General features: G+C 45.4%; 1 pseudogene; it reads left to right on the forward strand.

Annotated features, from left to right (window-relative positions):
- The first annotated feature begins 1064 nt into the window (after positions 1 to 1064).
- LOC128343828 (BOLA class I histocompatibility antigen, alpha chain BL3-7-like) lies at positions 1065 to 16280 on the forward strand (annotated as a pseudogene).
- The last annotated feature ends 364 nt before the right edge of the window (positions 16281 to 16644 follow it).

Consider the following 16644-nt stretch of genomic DNA (forward strand, 5'->3'; position numbering starts at 1 on the left):
GAAAATATGTTTGCAACAGGGGAGAGGAGATTCCTAGAGCTGCTGCACTCGACCCGCCCGGAAATCTGCCCCTCCCTCAGAGAGGTCCCGGGCTTCTGAGCAGGATGGAGGAGGAAGATGGCCAGAAGATCCACACTTGCTTCTTTCTTTGCTCAGTTTGCCTGCCATCCATCTCCACTACCATTCCCCGCTTGGTCGCCAGACTCTCCAGGCAAATGAATGGAAACCAATCCCCCAATTGTTTTTCCCGACTCACCCGCTGGCCAAGCGCTGTTACTTCGCTGCTGCGGCTTTGCAGGTCTTCCCCGACGAGTAAATCCCTGGTGCCAGGAAGGAAGATCTCGTGACTGGCAAGTTGCGCCTGCGCCAAGGGGGGGGGAGGGGCGCTGCCGCTGCCCGGGCTCAAACATTTTTACAAAAAAAAATTTTTTTAGCAAAAAAAATCAGAAAAGGAAGGGGATCAGTGGGGGCACCTTTTGGCGCCCCCTACCAAGTGGCGCCCAGGGCACGTGCCCTGCCTGACCCCCCCATCGTTACGCCCCTGCCTACGCCAAGCCATACAAACAAAAGACCCATCAATCCAAACTTCAGGAAAAATTGGACCTAGTCCTAGCCCAGATTAATGAAGATAACGCAGAATTTAAGTCGATAGACTCGAGTTACAGCTATCAGCTTGCAAGGATAAGAAACGTACAGGAGGAAACGGAAGAAATTAAAAGCATCCTAGAGGACCCCCAACAGGGCCACGAAGTAACTACCTTGGCCAAAAATGGTGTTACTGATGATTGTATCATGACAGAAGAGAATATGTTAGTGGAAGAAGGGACAGATCCTAAAAACAGCTTGGACGAAAATATAGAAAAAGAACATCCCTTAGAGGCCTCTCAGGAACCTGGGAGAAAAATGGGTCTATTCTCATCCCAAACCACCCTGCCTTGCCTCCCGCCTCTGAACCCCAAACCCCCTCCCCGTCACCAACCCTCCCCGGGGCCCATCTGCCTCAAAGTAGGTCTACACTTTCACGTGAAGTAAACATGGAAGGGGTAGGAGGTAATACTGTTATCATGGAAGACATGGAGGTAAGGGCTGAATTAACCCAATAAGCCCCTTTGAACAATACTTGACACGATCTGAGATCTAAGGAACAAATGCCTACTATTCTATTGCCTTGCTTCTACGCAAACAGCGACTCTTTGTCTGAATGGGTCCATGCCTTACACATAACACCCTCCTATCATGGGTTGTCAGGCCAATTCCTATAATATACTTACATGGAATGTTAATGGATTAAGGTCACCAAATCGTAGGCAAGAGATCCTACATCTTTTAACAAAATGGAACTATCACATCTATGTTCTGCAAGAGACCCATTTTGAAAATGAGAGCCACCGCTTTTCGGCACAACAGCAATGGACAGTGGGCCCATCCTTCTGGTCCTACGATGGGAGCGGTAATGCAGGGGTAGCGATATTGTTTAAAGACAGACCTGATCTCAAAATCGAGAGGGTATTGGAAATTGATCAGGGCAGACTAATGTATGTAGATTTTACTGTCAGGGGTGACCCAAGCTCGGCAACCACTCTAAGGCTCGACCGAGCCTTTAGACTCTGCGCCATATATGCCCCGGTACAATCACACCTTAGGAAGGCTCTTTGGGCTAAACTAAAAGATATATGTGACACCAAGCGCCACCTCCTGATCGCCGGGGATTTTAATAACAGAGCCCAACTGAGCGACAGGAAAACCTTTTTGGGAGGCCTCCCAGTCTCCCCCTCAAGTCTCTCTCTAACGAATGAGGGAAAAGCTCTCCAACGTTTTCTGAGTGAGACTCTGGGTTTAGATGATAAGGCCTTGGGGGTATAGAATGATTTGGATTTTTTCCCAATCTGTCACGAAGAGAACTTTAAATCGCAGTATAGACATAAATTTAAAACCGGAGTCAAATTTACATATTACCACCTGAGATCAGCTAGCCGGCTAGATAGACTCTGGACTCCCCCTTCTTTTGAAGTCTGCAGGTGTAAACTAGTACTTACCCCATGGTCAGACCATGCGGCTGTGGGATTTATTTGTAATCTCTCTGAGGTAATTCCACATGGTAAGCCCTTGTGGCGATTACACCCAAAAATGTTAAGTGATGAATATCTCAAAGGTGTCCTTTTATCAGAACTGAGGCGACAGATCCCTCGGCTATTAGAGGCAGAAGATGATCTTTTGGGAGCCTGGGAGACACTTAAAAAGAGGGTGGGCTGCCGTACCAGGTCAGTGACCAGCCGGACATATAAGAGAGGGGTCAAAAATTATCAGAAAGCGATCACCCAACATCTGAGGATTGTTGATAAGATGAACAGGGGAGAAGCCTTCGACGTGGAATCATGCCGCCGCTACAAAGAGACAATCAGGACATTTCAAAATGAGCTGTGGCACAGGCGTTTAGAAAATAATCGGTATAGCAATAGCAATAGCACTTACATTTATATACCACTCTATAGCCGAAGCTCTCTAAGCGGTTTACAATGATTTATCATCGCTTCAAAGGGTCTGTAGTTGAAAAGGGGGAGTGGGCAAAGGACAAGATGCATGCATCTAGTTTGACATTCCAAGACCTGCAATCGGATGGAAGTAGCCCACTAATGGCCGACCCCCACGATATGTTAAAGATCATGGCCCAGTTTTATACAAACTTGTATGCATTGAAGGATATTTCTGTAAAGGACATTCAATCCTATCTAGATAGGTTCTGCAGTCTGAATGAATATGGTCCCGGCTATTCCCTCACTGAGGGGAGGAAAGCTCTTTGACCCATCCTGTAACGATAGAAGAGGTCAGAGCATTTATCTCAGCGGGAAAGAACACATCGGCTCCGGGGCCTGATGGTCTGACATGGCCTTTCTATAAGATTTACACAGACCAGCTACTACCAGTTTTAGTAAAATTATTTAATTTTGTCCTAGACAATGGGCGTTTAAATAGGTCCTTTGGGGACGGCCTCTTAATCCCCCCCCAATAATGGTGACACCACATTACCACAAAACTGGAGACCGATAACCCTCACAAATATCGATTACAGAATCTTTGCCAAAGTCCTAAATAATAGATTGGCGAAAGTGGCTCCTAAATTGGTCCACAGCTTGCAGACAAGCGCTATCTCGGGAAGAAAGATGACAGACTCATTGTGTCTGCTGAGAGAACTTTTTTACTCTATACAGAATGAAAGTTGGAAAGGTCACCTTCTCTTATTGGATCAAGTTAAGGCCTTTGACAAAGTGAACCACAATTATCTGTGGACATTGTTGAAAGCTAAAGGTATACCACCCCTTTTTGTTACTTGGATACAGCTGCTCTGTACGAATGCAAAGGTGACACCACAGATAAATGAATGGCGGGGCGACCTGATCACTTTGCATTCGGGTGTCCACCAAGGATGCCCACTGAGCCCATTACTTTATGTTTTGGCCTTGGATCCGATCCTGATCAGGATTCAGAGAGAACCCCATCTGCAAGGACTCTCGTTCTCTATCCCTCCGCCCTGCGAGATCTTCCCAGGAGGGAGGAGGAGGGAGAGTGAGGGGATAGCCAAACCACCTGTTCACTAAGAACCGCATTCTGAGTTTAGGGTAAAATCTGTAGCTCATGCCAATGGTGTTACATTACTGTTATCGAATGAAAATGAAATCTCTGTAATACTAGACCTCTTCTGGGAATATGGCAAGATCTCGGGCTCAGAATTAAATGCTGACAAAAGTGTATTTGTTAAAATGGACCCTGGAAGCCAGCAACTCTCGTGCCTACCCATCTCTGAATGTAAAAGCGAAGGGGCCCCAGAGTCCAAACTGAAGTGGGTAGATACAGTAAACATTTTGGGGACTGAATATGGGATTAAGGAAAAAGTCGGGGGGCGGGGCGGGGGAATTGAACAGATTGGGAAGAAAAAGTAATGCTTAAATTCACCATGTGGAAAAAATGGAGCCTCGCCATGTACCAGAAAGCGGTTTACATCCGGACTTCACTGATACTCCCAGTGCATAACCTGGTGGTAGTCTATCCTCCCCCGCTCGATCTCCTTCAGAGAGTTGAAAGCCAGATCTTCCGTCTAGTATGGCACACAGTGGCCCGTGCGGTAGCATTTAAGGAGGTTGAGCGGGGAGGCCTAGCCCTACCTGCTCTGCAACCCTATTTTGTAACTGAATTCATGTCCTACAATTTTGGAAACTGGATTTTCATGAATGTCCATAATATGTCCAACCTCCTGCAAAAAACCTGAGTCTCGCATAGCATGGTGGGGGAAAGGATCTTTCAATGGTAATATCACACAAGTATTAAAAAGAGAACACCCGGACTACTTGAGAGATTTGTTATTCACACTTAAAAAATGGAGGGTTGAACCAGATCTATTTAAAGGATCCTCCTCAGTTAAGCAGCTAAGGAAAACAATTTATGGAGAGATTCTAGAAGTGGGTTTCTTAAAACCCACTTAGAACGTAAAGGTTCTATTTAGAACGTAAACGCTACAAACACCGCACTTCACAGTACTTGTTGCAACCCGATCACCCTATTGCTCTCTTTAAGGAGAAAAAAGTCCCTTTCCATTTATGGGAAACAAGGTGGCGCTTATACCATCAAGTACTACCACTTAATGCGGCTAAGCCATGACTCCCAGAGGACCAACAAGAGTGCCCTAAAATAACCTGCAAACAGAAAGCTAGTGAGCTGGGCAAAACATTCAGGGAAACCCACTCACATTTCTTAAAAGAGTGTGTGGTAGCCAAAAGAGTGTGGCAGGGAGTAAGCAAGCTGTTAGAGTGGCCTGATTTGGAAAAACAGACTTGGGAAGAACTAACCTCTGGTTTGAGCGATGGAGCCTCCTTTCGAGGTCCCAGAAAGAAACCTTCAAGGAAACGGGACGGAACGGGTGCCCTCATACTAGGGAATTGGAACGTTCCCCTTCTCGTAATCAGGTTAGTAAACCTGTATGTCATTTCTGCAATGCTCCTGCATAGGAATAGGGAGGGAAGACGCGACCAAGAGGTTCACGCAGATGAGACAGTAAATCTCTTCTGGAAAAGTTTGTATGGTTGTGTGCAAAGAGACAAGTGTATCTCTTCTAAACAGCAATGGGACAAATTGTGGAAATGGACGTTGGACATAACACCCCCCCCCCCCCCCGATTACCTGATGTGCCTTGAAATCCCCCACCCCTGAGTTACAGTACTACCTGCATATACTTCATAACCTTGTGGGTTTCCAAATCCTTGTGTGTAAATCTTTGTAGATATATCATGTACAAACAACCACTTTGTATATAATTGTGCTTTGGCAATGTACTGTATGCTTTGGTAGTTTGTTGGTTCAATAAAAAAATCTTGTCCTATCAAAAAATCTAAACCTTCTGCTCTTCCCATAGCGGCTTCATCCCCTGAGGGGAATATCTTGCAGTGCTCACACATCAAGTCTCCCATTCAGATGCAACCAGGGCAGACCCTGCTTAGCTAAGGGAACAAGTCATGCTTGCTACCACAAGACCAGCTCTCCTCTCCTTGCAAGTGGAAACAGATTCTAACCAAATTTGGTACAGTTGTAGGGACACCTCATACGCATAGTTTGTGATGACATCATCCCCCCAATTCAAGATGGTGGATGCATGCATGTTTGAGGCGCAAGTGGGCTAACTTGTGAACTGCTTGAGTGCCTAACTGATATGGACCACATTTATTCCACTTGTAGGAATAGTGAAAGGAAAGTGTGTGGCGGCGGGGAGGGAGAAGCAATTTCCTTGTTCTAGAAAACTGGAAGGGTGCAGATTTGGGAGTTCCCTATCTAAAGCAGCCCCATTGAAAATCCCTGCTCCCTCAACTTGTAGGCATTCTCTGTAAGCCTTCTGGGGCAACAAGGATCCCTTCTTCATCATTCTAACCTAGTCTTTGGACACAAGAATAGGGGCATAAATTGCACGGGTGGGAAGTGTCTCTAGCCAATGCATTTCTTTGATCTACAAAAATGTAGAGTAGGGTTGGGAGTTTTCCAGCTGCACTGGAGTTGGGGAGGAGCTTTGCACATCTGTGATCTTTAACAAAAAATACAAGTTACCAAAGATCGAGATGGCAATTTAGTCAGATGCACTTCAGTGTGTCCTGGAGCCTCCTGCCTGATTTTTCTTATCCTAAACTGCTTAGTCTCCTCATCAGAGTGGAGTCTTGTTCATTAAACAGGTGATTATTTTTCCTTTTCTATTAGGAAAGTCCCACTGGCAAATTTCATAATGGCTGTTAAGGGAGGAAGGTAGTTCAGCTTCTTTCTACCTAGCCTCCATCCTCCTCTCTAAGAAGGTTTTCAGAGGAAGAAGATCATATGATGTTCCTTGTCTGCTGATTCAAAATCCAACTTAAAACATTACATTACAGCTTTGATTACTTGACTTCAAGCCTCTGTTGATACTGTTACTGCCAGATTGGGGGTGTTGGAAGGCAAAACCTCTCAATTAGAAGATAAAGGTTCCTCTGTTGATTCCTCTTTGGGCATATTACAAAAGGCTGAGAAAAGCCTTCAAGCCAGGATATGTGCCCTGTAATTAGAATCTTGCTGTTTGAATCTGTGTATTTTGGGAATCCCAGAACATTTGGGAAAGACTTACTCTGTTTACTTCATGAAAGAGTTCCTTCACAAAATATTTTGCCTGCCATAGGAGCGTAAGTTGGAAATAGAAAGATCTTATTGTATTTCAACTATTCCCGTCAATGTGCCACCAACAAGTCTCGACCATTTATAGTAAGGTTTGTTTTAAATCTGCGGTTAAAGAAGATCTTTTGAAGCATGCCAGAGAAGGAAAGGTTTGTGCTATTAGAGACTCTGATAATATAAAGGGCATTACAGTAGGTGGGATTGAGCACAAGTTGTATTTTTATGCAGATAATATTTTATGTTTTATTGATAAACCAGAGGTCTCAATTCCTAATTCTATTTGGAATTGGGGTAAATGGGATTTGATGCCTTTAGTTTCTACAGATTTTCCTGACGACTGTAGGGTTTGGAGTTTTAAGTGGTGTCCAGAGTCTCTTGTTTACTTTGGCATACTAATTTCTAGGGTGCATTCTCAATGAGTAAATTCAATTTTTTTCCAGATTTTTATTTCAAATGAAAAATGACTTAGATCAGTGGGCTATGATTCTATTGAGTATCTGGGGTAAAATAAATATGATTAAGATGAATCCAGTGCCAAGACTCATATTTACTTTAAGAGGTCTTCCCATTCTTGTACCTTCATCATATTTTAAAATATGTCTATAAATCAGTCAATGACTTCTTATGGCAAGGACACCTGCCCAGATTTTCACTTCATAAACTTCAACTACCCAATGAAGGAGGCTTTAACTTTTTGCATTTTCAATCAATCATCTTTATTACGGTCATAAACCAGCATAAAATACAGGGGGTGGTTACATGGTGCAAAGTATAATGTGTAACGATATGGGCTCCTAGGAGGAAAAGCGGAATATGAATGTGTTCTAAGAAAAACATTATATGCATAAAAGGGCAGAAAATAACATAAGGCATAAAAGCATACAAGACATAAAAGTATAAAAGGCATTAAAAAGGGATAAAGGGCACAAAAAGGTGTACAGTGATTGCATAAAAACCTAAGTGATAAATACAAGACTATATAACTATATACTATATAACTATACTATATATAAAAAGAGCAAAGATATAGTGCAAAAAAGTGGGAGGAACACAAGTTCCTTGTCTGCATTTAAAGTTTGTCCCCCACCCCCACCCCACCCCACGGAAAGGTAAAGAAGAGAAATTTTAAGCTATTTGGTTGAATTTTAATGATTTATTTATGCTTAGATATATATTCGAAATATGTACCCCCTTTCTTCTTTCTAGGTAGGTTTTATTTTATTTTGTTGAAGAAATGCTTAAGGGATTCTTTTTCTTTTCAAGATATATTCACATATATAATTGTTATCCTCGATTATGTAATATGCATGTTGCAATCTCTTTGAAATAAGAAGAAAAAGGAGGAGGAAAGTGGGGGAGTTACTAGTCTGTTTTGTAGTGCTCAGGGGCTTGGACCATTTTGCTGTTCTGTTCTATGTAGAAGGTCCTGGCAATAATATGGAGAGGACCGTGATGAGAACAGCAGCTATGACCTGTATTCCTTGCCTCCCGATTGTGTTGGAGGTTCCTTGCTTTCCAGTTGTATTGTACTACTACTACTACAACGACGGATATTTATATACCACTCTTCATCCAAAGTTCTCAAATCGGTTTACATAGAAAAAAATAAACAATACATAAATAAGATGGTCCCCTGTCCCCAGAGGGCTCACAATCTAAAAAGAAACATAAGGTTGACACCAGAAACAGCTGCTGGAGGGATGCTGTTCTGGGTTTGGATAGAGCTAGGATTAGGGTTAGCTTTGTGCTGAATCCAAGTGAACTCTTTTGAATGTCTTCCTGATTTGACCGGCATAGCTGCTTTTCTGTCTGCTGCTGCTTTCGCTGCCTTTTGACTCTTGCTGCTTTTATGGGCTGTTGGTATTCAACTGAAAATTCTACATACTAGCTGGACCGGGAGCAGAGCATCTGGACCTCCGCCTGTCCGCTTCTCCCCCCGCCCCCAGTTTCTGGCTGGCGGGCCGGCCGGCCGGAAAGCCGGCCCACCTCCTCCCACCCGCCCGCCAATTCCTGGCAGCTGGCCCGCCACTGTCCGCCGCCTTCTCCCACCATCCCTATTTTCTCCCCATCCCATCACTGAGAGGCAGCTGCTCGTGAACTCTTGTGAGAGCTGCCACACATGGGATTAGTGACAGGTATGCCTAGGAGAAATAAACATATCAATTTAGCTTATCCCCCCCCCCCCGTGCTAACTGGAGCACAGTTACTTTCCCTCTCTGCTTTCATCACTACTGAACACTATCTTTTACTAATTTTTATTATGGGCAGCAAGCACTTCATATTCTGGAAACAGCATTTTGCCATTCCACACTCCATCCCCCACCCCCCGCATTCCCCTCAATTGTTCCCCAAGACTGGTTCCCCCTACCTGCCAATTCTCCCTCCCAACTCCCATATCACCTTCCCCCCCCCACCTCTCCCCCTCTCATTATTCCCCCTCTTTGGTTTCCTGCAGTCCCCCCCCCCGCCCCAGTCTCATGTCTGGCATATCATATTGTTACAGACATACAGTACACAGTCAAAGGAGAGCTGGTCTTGTGGCAGCAAGCATGACTTGTCCCCTTAGCTAAGCAGGGTCTGCCCTGGTTGCATATGAATGGGAGACTTGATGTGTGGGCACTGGAAGATACTCCCCTCACGGGATGAAGCCGCTCTGGGAAGAGCAGAAGGTTTCAAGTTCCCTCCCTGGCTTCTCCAAGATAGGGCTGAGAGAGACTCCTGCCTGCAACCTTGGAGAAGCCACTACCAGTCTGTGAAGAAAATACTGAGCTAGATAGGTCTGACTCAGTATATGGCAGCTTCCTATGTACACCTAGCCCACTTCTTAGGCTTTCTAATTTGGGGTGGGGGCTGCTGTAGGGTGGCAGAATCTTTCAAGTTGTGCAGTTTGGGGTTCTCTAGCCTGCAGACCTCCTTAACTCTGCCCTTCTCTCTCCTCCTCGCACTCCCTGCACCATTTCTACTTGGCGGTGTCAGAACCCATCCAGGATCTGCCCTGGTTCACTCAGGTGGGGTACCTGGATGACCAACTCATCACTCGCTATGACAGTGACACAAGGAGGGATGAGCCTCAGGTCCCTTGGGTGAAGATGATAGAAGAGGATGCCTGGTTCTGGAACAGGGAGACGGATGATGCTCAGGAGGCTGAATATTTTTTCAGACAAGCCCTCCTGACCCTGCGGAGACGCTACAAGCAGAGTGAAGGTGAGAAGGGCTTGGATTGGCACACACACACCCATATGTCTACCTCCCGGGTGTAGGAAGTGAGAAGAAGAAACTGTTATGAGTGAGCAGAGGGGGTGTCCCTTCCAGGGAAGAAGTCTCTTTCCCCTACTCAGTTTGTCTACAGCCAAAGCAGGGGAGTGAAACAATGCAGATCTGCCTCATTTTTTTCATTTTTCCCAAGGAAAGGACAAGAACGGAGTCCTGAGGGACATCCGCCGCCCCAGATATGATAAGAGCAATTCAACAATGGGACCAGTTCCTTAGGAGAGTTGTGGTGGGTGGAGCGCGCTTTCTCTCTTGCGAGCGCGTGCATGCGTGCGCGCTCTCTCTCTCTCTTTCCAAGGAGAGGTTGTGCAGCCAGTCCAGATGTGTACGGCGGGGCTGCCCCACTCCACCCAACCCTACATTTTCCTCTGCCCTTCCATGTTTTTATAAATTTATTTTTATACTGCTATATTGTATTATAATGGAGAGCAACTAAAGTGATACAACCTGCACCCTGCTTTTTTGGCACCCCTCCCCGATCTTTTAGTCTGGCCTTAGGCCTGAGCCTAAGCCACCTAATGGCACAGCGGGGAAGTGACTTGCCTAGGGAGCAAGAAGTTATTAGTTCGAATCCCCACTGGTATGTTTCCCAGACTATGTGGAAATTGTGAGCCCTTTGGGGACAGGGAGCCATCTTATTTGTTTGTTATTTCTCTGTGTAAACCACCCTGAGCCATTTTTGGTAGGGTGGTATAGAAATCGAATTAATAATAAAAATAAATAATATACCGCCTTTCGTAGAATTATCCCAGGGCGGTTGAGCAGGCCTGCTCTCTTCCCAGACTATGGGAAACACCTATATCAGGCAGCAGTAATATAGGAAGGTGCTGAAAGGTATCATCTCATATTGCGAGAGAGAAGGCAATGGTAAACCTCTCCTGTATTATATCAAAGAAAAACACATGTGGTCTGTGGTTGCCAGGAGTCAACACCGAAAAAGGTTTGCATTTAAAAAAAAAAAAAAGTTTTGCATGTGCGCACGCATACACACACTCTGTGGGGGAGAATCAACCACGGGCGGAGCCACCATTGGGTGAACAGGTTCAAAGAACCCGGGCCGCCAATGAAAAAGTCTGCCAAAGCCCCGTGGCTCAGGCTCCAGAGGAGCCCAAAGCGAACTCTGCGCTAGTTCGTTCAGGCAGCTCCGGCTGCCCGATAGGACGTTTTCTACTTCCTCTCCCTCTCTGGAGGGAGAGAAAGGGGGAAATGTCCTATTAGGCAGCCGATGCTGCCTGAAATGATGTGCTGAGAGCTCGTTCGGGCTCTTGGCAGCCCAGGCCACGCCCCCTTAGTGCGTGACATCACATGTACACATGCAAAACAGTTTTTTAAAATGCAAACCTTTTTCATCCTTGACAGATCCCCTGGTGCAAAATTGCTCCCCCACAGAGCTGCTGTTAACCATAGAGGGGAAAGAAGGTGGCAGCTCACAGCTGGGATCATAGAATCACAGTCTTGGAGGGAACCTTGGAGGCCATTTAGTCCATCCCTGCTCAGTGCAGGAAGTTCAGAGCTACAGCATTCTCAATGGCTGGCTCAGGCCATAAAAAGGAAGGAAAGCTCGTGGCCGTCGAGTCTGTGTCTACTCCTGGCGACCACAGAGCCCTGTGGTTTTCTTTGATAGCCAGAGCCTGAGCCACACCCCCGCGTGCGTGATGTCATGCACACAAGGAAACGCGGAGGGGGCCGCCAAGCGGGGCTGGACACAGGCTGCCGCTCACCTGGCTCCGCGCCTGGAATCAACCCCTTATTTAGCAGAGAAACCCAGCTGGCTGAGCTCAAGGAGGAGATATGCAGATAATTGTTTAAGGTTTAACAGAAGTAAAGGTTTGTTTCAAGGAGTTAACAGACTTCGATAGACAAGCCAGCACCGTGTACTAGCTAGCCTGTATTAGCTGAAGTGGGAGGAGAGAAAAAAGATGATGGGAGTGTCCTAAGCATTGGTGCCACAAGCCCAGACAACTTTGGGTCTGAAGTCCATCCATTCCTGATGTGTGGGCGCCCCCTTGAGGCAATGGCCGGTGCTGTTTGCTTGCCTTGTATTTCTTTGCAAAGGTGGAAAGAATCAGAGCAGGAAATGCCTGCAAAGGCAGCAAAGCTGGGGGTGGCACGAGAACAGGTCTGCTCAACCGCCTTGGGATAATTCTATGAAAGGCGGTATATTATTTATTATTATTTCTTGTTTACACAGTCAGACAGGTGTTATTGACTGGTTTGTTTTATCCAGACATCGAGTCCTTCCCAAGGACCTGGGAGGGCTGAATTTTATTATCAGTGTTGTTGCTGTTATTATTATAGATATCGTCGCAGAATATAGGCTGTTCCCAGTAAAGTTGCTTTTTGTAATTGGCTGATGGTGATTTCTGTGGCCCCTATGGTGTTGAGGTGCTCTTCAAGGTCTTTTGGAACTGCACCCAGGGCGCCAATTACCACTGGGATTATTTTGGTCTTCTTCTGCCACAGCCTTTCAATTTCAGTTTATAGATCTTTGTATTTTGTGACTTTTTTCTATTTCTTTGTCTTCTATTCTGCTATCCCCTGGTATTGCTATGTCGATTATTTTGACTTGTTTTTCTTTCTTCTCGACTACAGTGATATCTGGTGTATTGTGTGGCAGATGTTTGTCTGTTTGTAGTCAGAAGTCCCATAATATTTTTACATCTTCATTTTCTTCAACTTTTTCAATTGTATGGTCCCACCAATTTTTGGCTACAGGTAGCTTGTATTTTTTGCAGATGTTCCAGTGTATCATCCCTGCTACCTTGTCATGCCTTTGTTTGTAGTCAGTCTGTGCAATCTTTTTACAACAGCTGATTAGGTGGTCCACGGTTTCATCTGCTTCTTTACAAAGGCGGCACTTGCTGTTTGTGGTGGATTTTTTTACTTTTGCTCTTATTGCATTTGTTCTTAGTGCCTGTTCTTGTGCAGCCAGTATTAAACCCTCTGTTTCTTTCTTCAAGTTGCCATTCTTAAGCAATTGCCAGGTCTTGGTGGTGTCTGATTTTCCACTTATATTGTGCAAATATTGACCATGCAGGGGCTTATTTCTCCATTTTTCTGCTCGGTTCTTGACTTGTTCTTTCTTGTAGGCCTGCTTTCTTTCATTGGTGTTGAATAGTTTCTCGTTCTTGACCATTTTAAGTGCATCTTCTTCACTGTCCTTTATATATTCTTCAAGGCCTCTTTTCTCCTACTCTACTGTTTGATGGACTTGCAGCATTCCTCTTCCACCTGAGCTGCGAGGGAGGTATAGCCTATCTACATCACTGCGGGGGTGCAGAGCATGATTGATGGTCATGATTTCCCTGGTCTTATGATCTAGCGACTCTAGCTCTGCCTGGGTCCAGTCTATTATTCCTGCAGTGTATCTGATAACAGGTATAGCCCAGGTGTTTATGCCGTGTATGGTGTTCCCGCCATTGAGTTTGGACTTGAGGATTTTTCTAACTCTCCTGATGTATTCACTTCCAATTTTTCTATTATTATTATTATTATTATTATTATTATTATTATTATTAATTCGATTTCTATACCGCCCTTCCAAAAATGGCTCAGGGCAGTTTACACAGAGAAATAACAAACTAATAAGATGGCTCCCTGTCCCCAAAGGGCTCACAATTTAAAAAGAAACGTAAGATAGACACCAGCAAGAGTCACTGGAGGTACTGTGCAAGAGTCACTGGTGGATAGGGCCAGTTACTCACCCCCTGCTAAATAAAGAGAATCACCATGTTAAAAAGGTACCTCTTTGCCCAGTTAGCAGGGGTAAATCTAACAAACAAACTCCCCCCACCCCATCTGTTTCTGGACTCCAACTCCCATGGTTGCCAGTCACAGTGACCAATAGCCAGGGATTATGGGAACTGTAGGCCAACATATTCAGGAGGAGGGCCGAAGTTGACCAGCCCTGCACTAGAGGAAGCTGTGGTCAGTGGGTGGGGGTGGAGAAAGCTCCCTGCTTTGTGGGACTGTCGGCTTGCTCTCAGAGTTTTCTCATTTCTGCGATGGCTCTACAGGCACCAGTAAATTTTAACTTAGGCAGAGCTTTCTTTCCTTGCCTTGGTGGGGAGAGGGGCTGCCTGCCTGCCTGCCTGCCTTCACTGACTGGCCTCGTTGACCTCCCACTCTCATTGGCTCTGGCATCAGAGCAGGAGGGAGGAGGGCCTTGGAAGGGAAGACCCTCCCCTCTTTCCAAGACCCTTGAGAGGTAGGGGGCTGCTGCCCCCAAGTTACCGGGAGAAAAAGCGGAGGGGGGGAGGAGGAGAGATCTTCTTTCTTTTATCTTCCTGTAATCTCCAATGCCCTCCTTGGTGCTTCCTTCTGTTGCTAGTTGCTTTAAGACCAAAGATCCCCCAAAAGAACCCCCAGGCTGAATGTCCTTCTTCACTTGCTTTACATTTAAATTTAATTTAAATTTCCCCATCTACACATGCACGCACACGCACGCACACGCACACACACACACACACACACACACAGAGTGGCGTTTTGGGCTGAGTCTGCTGTGTATGTTAAGTTTATTTCTGGATTCACTTTTAAGGTTACCTAGGCTTGCTCTGTTCACCTATATATCTGCTGCTACTGTTTGTTTATGAAGCCTTTGTAACACTGAAGGTTTCTTATGCTGGTAACGTGACTTTGCAGACATGGGAATGGTTGTTGACAGGAATCACTCAGCCAGAGATGTTTCAAACAAAAGCAAGAATAAAATTTTATTCAAGATGCTTTCTAAGGTTTCTGTACTCTGCTATTAAGTAGGGGCATTAGTAATTGATATTGTTTCTTTTTATAGAGCTTGGTTGCGTTTCACTCAAGTACTTAAAACTTTAACCCAGTTCCTTCCTTGGATTGTCCTTTTTTTTTTTAACCAGTCCTTATCACAGAATGTCATTCACCCAGTCTTTGCAATAGATTGTTTTATTCCCAGTCTTTGTCATAGACTGTTTTTAATCCTTTGAGTCTAAAGCAGAGATTCTCAACCTTGGATCCCCAGATGTTGTTGGACTTCAACTCCCATCATTCCCAACCAAAGGTCATTGGGGCTGGGGATTATGGGAGTTGAAGTTGAGAATCCCTGGTCTAAAGCATTGCCTTTTGAGACTGCTTCTCACCTGACTCAAAGATCCACTCCTCCTCTCTCCACTACTCACTCCTAACTGCCACTCATGAATGACTGTGTTCCAAGCAAATTGACAGAAAAATTGTTCTGCTCCAGGCCGCCCCGCAGCCTGCTTTCCCGCAAACGGGCTCCCTGGTCTTAGATCCTGCTTTCCCCCTTCCTTCGGCTCCAATCGGAGGTTCCCCAACAGGAGATCGGGGGGCCTCCCTCCAAAATAATATCACATGCACACCCCATCATGCTCATCCAGGGCTGCCCCAGACCCGTCAGTCCTAACCTGGAAAGCCGAGATGCAGGAAGAGGAGCAGAGTAAAGACAGAGAGAGCTTCATTTATTTTTTATTCTTCCCGCTTCATAAAACAGTAGTAAATGTCAACGCACACAAGCTCGTTAAAGTTACCCCACATGGAGTTTTAAAGGGAGAAATGTATTGCGGGGAGCGGAATTGGGTTATTAGATTGGCGGAAAAAAGCTTAATCCACCCCTGATCACATGGGATGGCAGAGAAGGAGGGGAAAGTATATAAATCTGTCAAATAAATAAATGCAAATTAGTTGCAACATTAGTTGCAATAATATGCAAAATAGGCCGCCCAGATTGGGGAAGCTTAAATATGGGAATCCTAATTCTAGTACGTTCTCTGGAATTGACACCTAGCACCCCCACCTCTCAAGTGGGTTAGCATCCACCAGTTTCAACCGAGGGTTAAACCCTCTCAACACATTACATCTTTCTCCCCCATCAAGTCACTTTTGTTGGTTGGGAAGAGTGGGGAACAGAGGTCCCTTCTGGGGCTGCAAAAAATGAAGTATCAAAAGTAAAGTGAAGTATTAAGGATCTGGGATTTGGAGGGCTGCAGGTTTTGATGATTCTGTGTTTTGTGTTGTCTTCAGGGCTTCACACCTGGCAGTGCCTGGTTGGCTGTGAGCTGAGCAAAGACAGGAAGCAGAAAAGAAGGTCCATGCAGTATGGCTACAATGGGAGGGACTTCATCAGCCTGGACAAGGAGACCGTCACCTGGACAGCAGCTGATACCCAGGGACAAGTCACCAAGAGGAAGTAGGAGGCTGATCTGCACTTGGCTAACATATGGAAAAGCTACCTAGAAGAGGAATGCATTGAACAGCTGCAAAAATACCTTGACTACACGAAGGAGACTTTGCTTAGATCAGGTGAGGAGGAAAAGGAGGGCAGCTTGTGTGGGGAAGGGTAGCAATTCCTCCTCTCCCCCACCCCTAAATACACTTTCTACAGGTGGCTGAATTCTGGGACTGACCACTTCAGAAAACAATTCGAATGGAAAAGTACATTTTTGCATGCTCTCCCAGATTAATAATTAGCAAAGAGCAGAACTGAGCTGGACTGCAACTTTCCTCTCTCTGCTGATTTCTACTTTGAGGATTTCCTCCTCCTTTATGGCCTCCATGGCTATCATTCTACTGCATGCAGTACTGAGGATGTGCCTCATACAACAATGGTTTCTGTTGGTATTCAAACCAAAGAGCCAGCTACAGTCTATGTAACTTCATCTCCCATACAAAGTCCAACCAGAAAGATGGTGACTTTGGATTTAATCC

The sequence above is a fragment of the Hemicordylus capensis genome, chromosome 2, assembly GCF_027244095.1.
Source record: "Hemicordylus capensis ecotype Gifberg chromosome 2, rHemCap1.1.pri, whole genome shotgun sequence".
NCBI lineage: Eukaryota > Metazoa > Chordata > Lepidosauria > Squamata > Cordylidae > Hemicordylus > Hemicordylus capensis.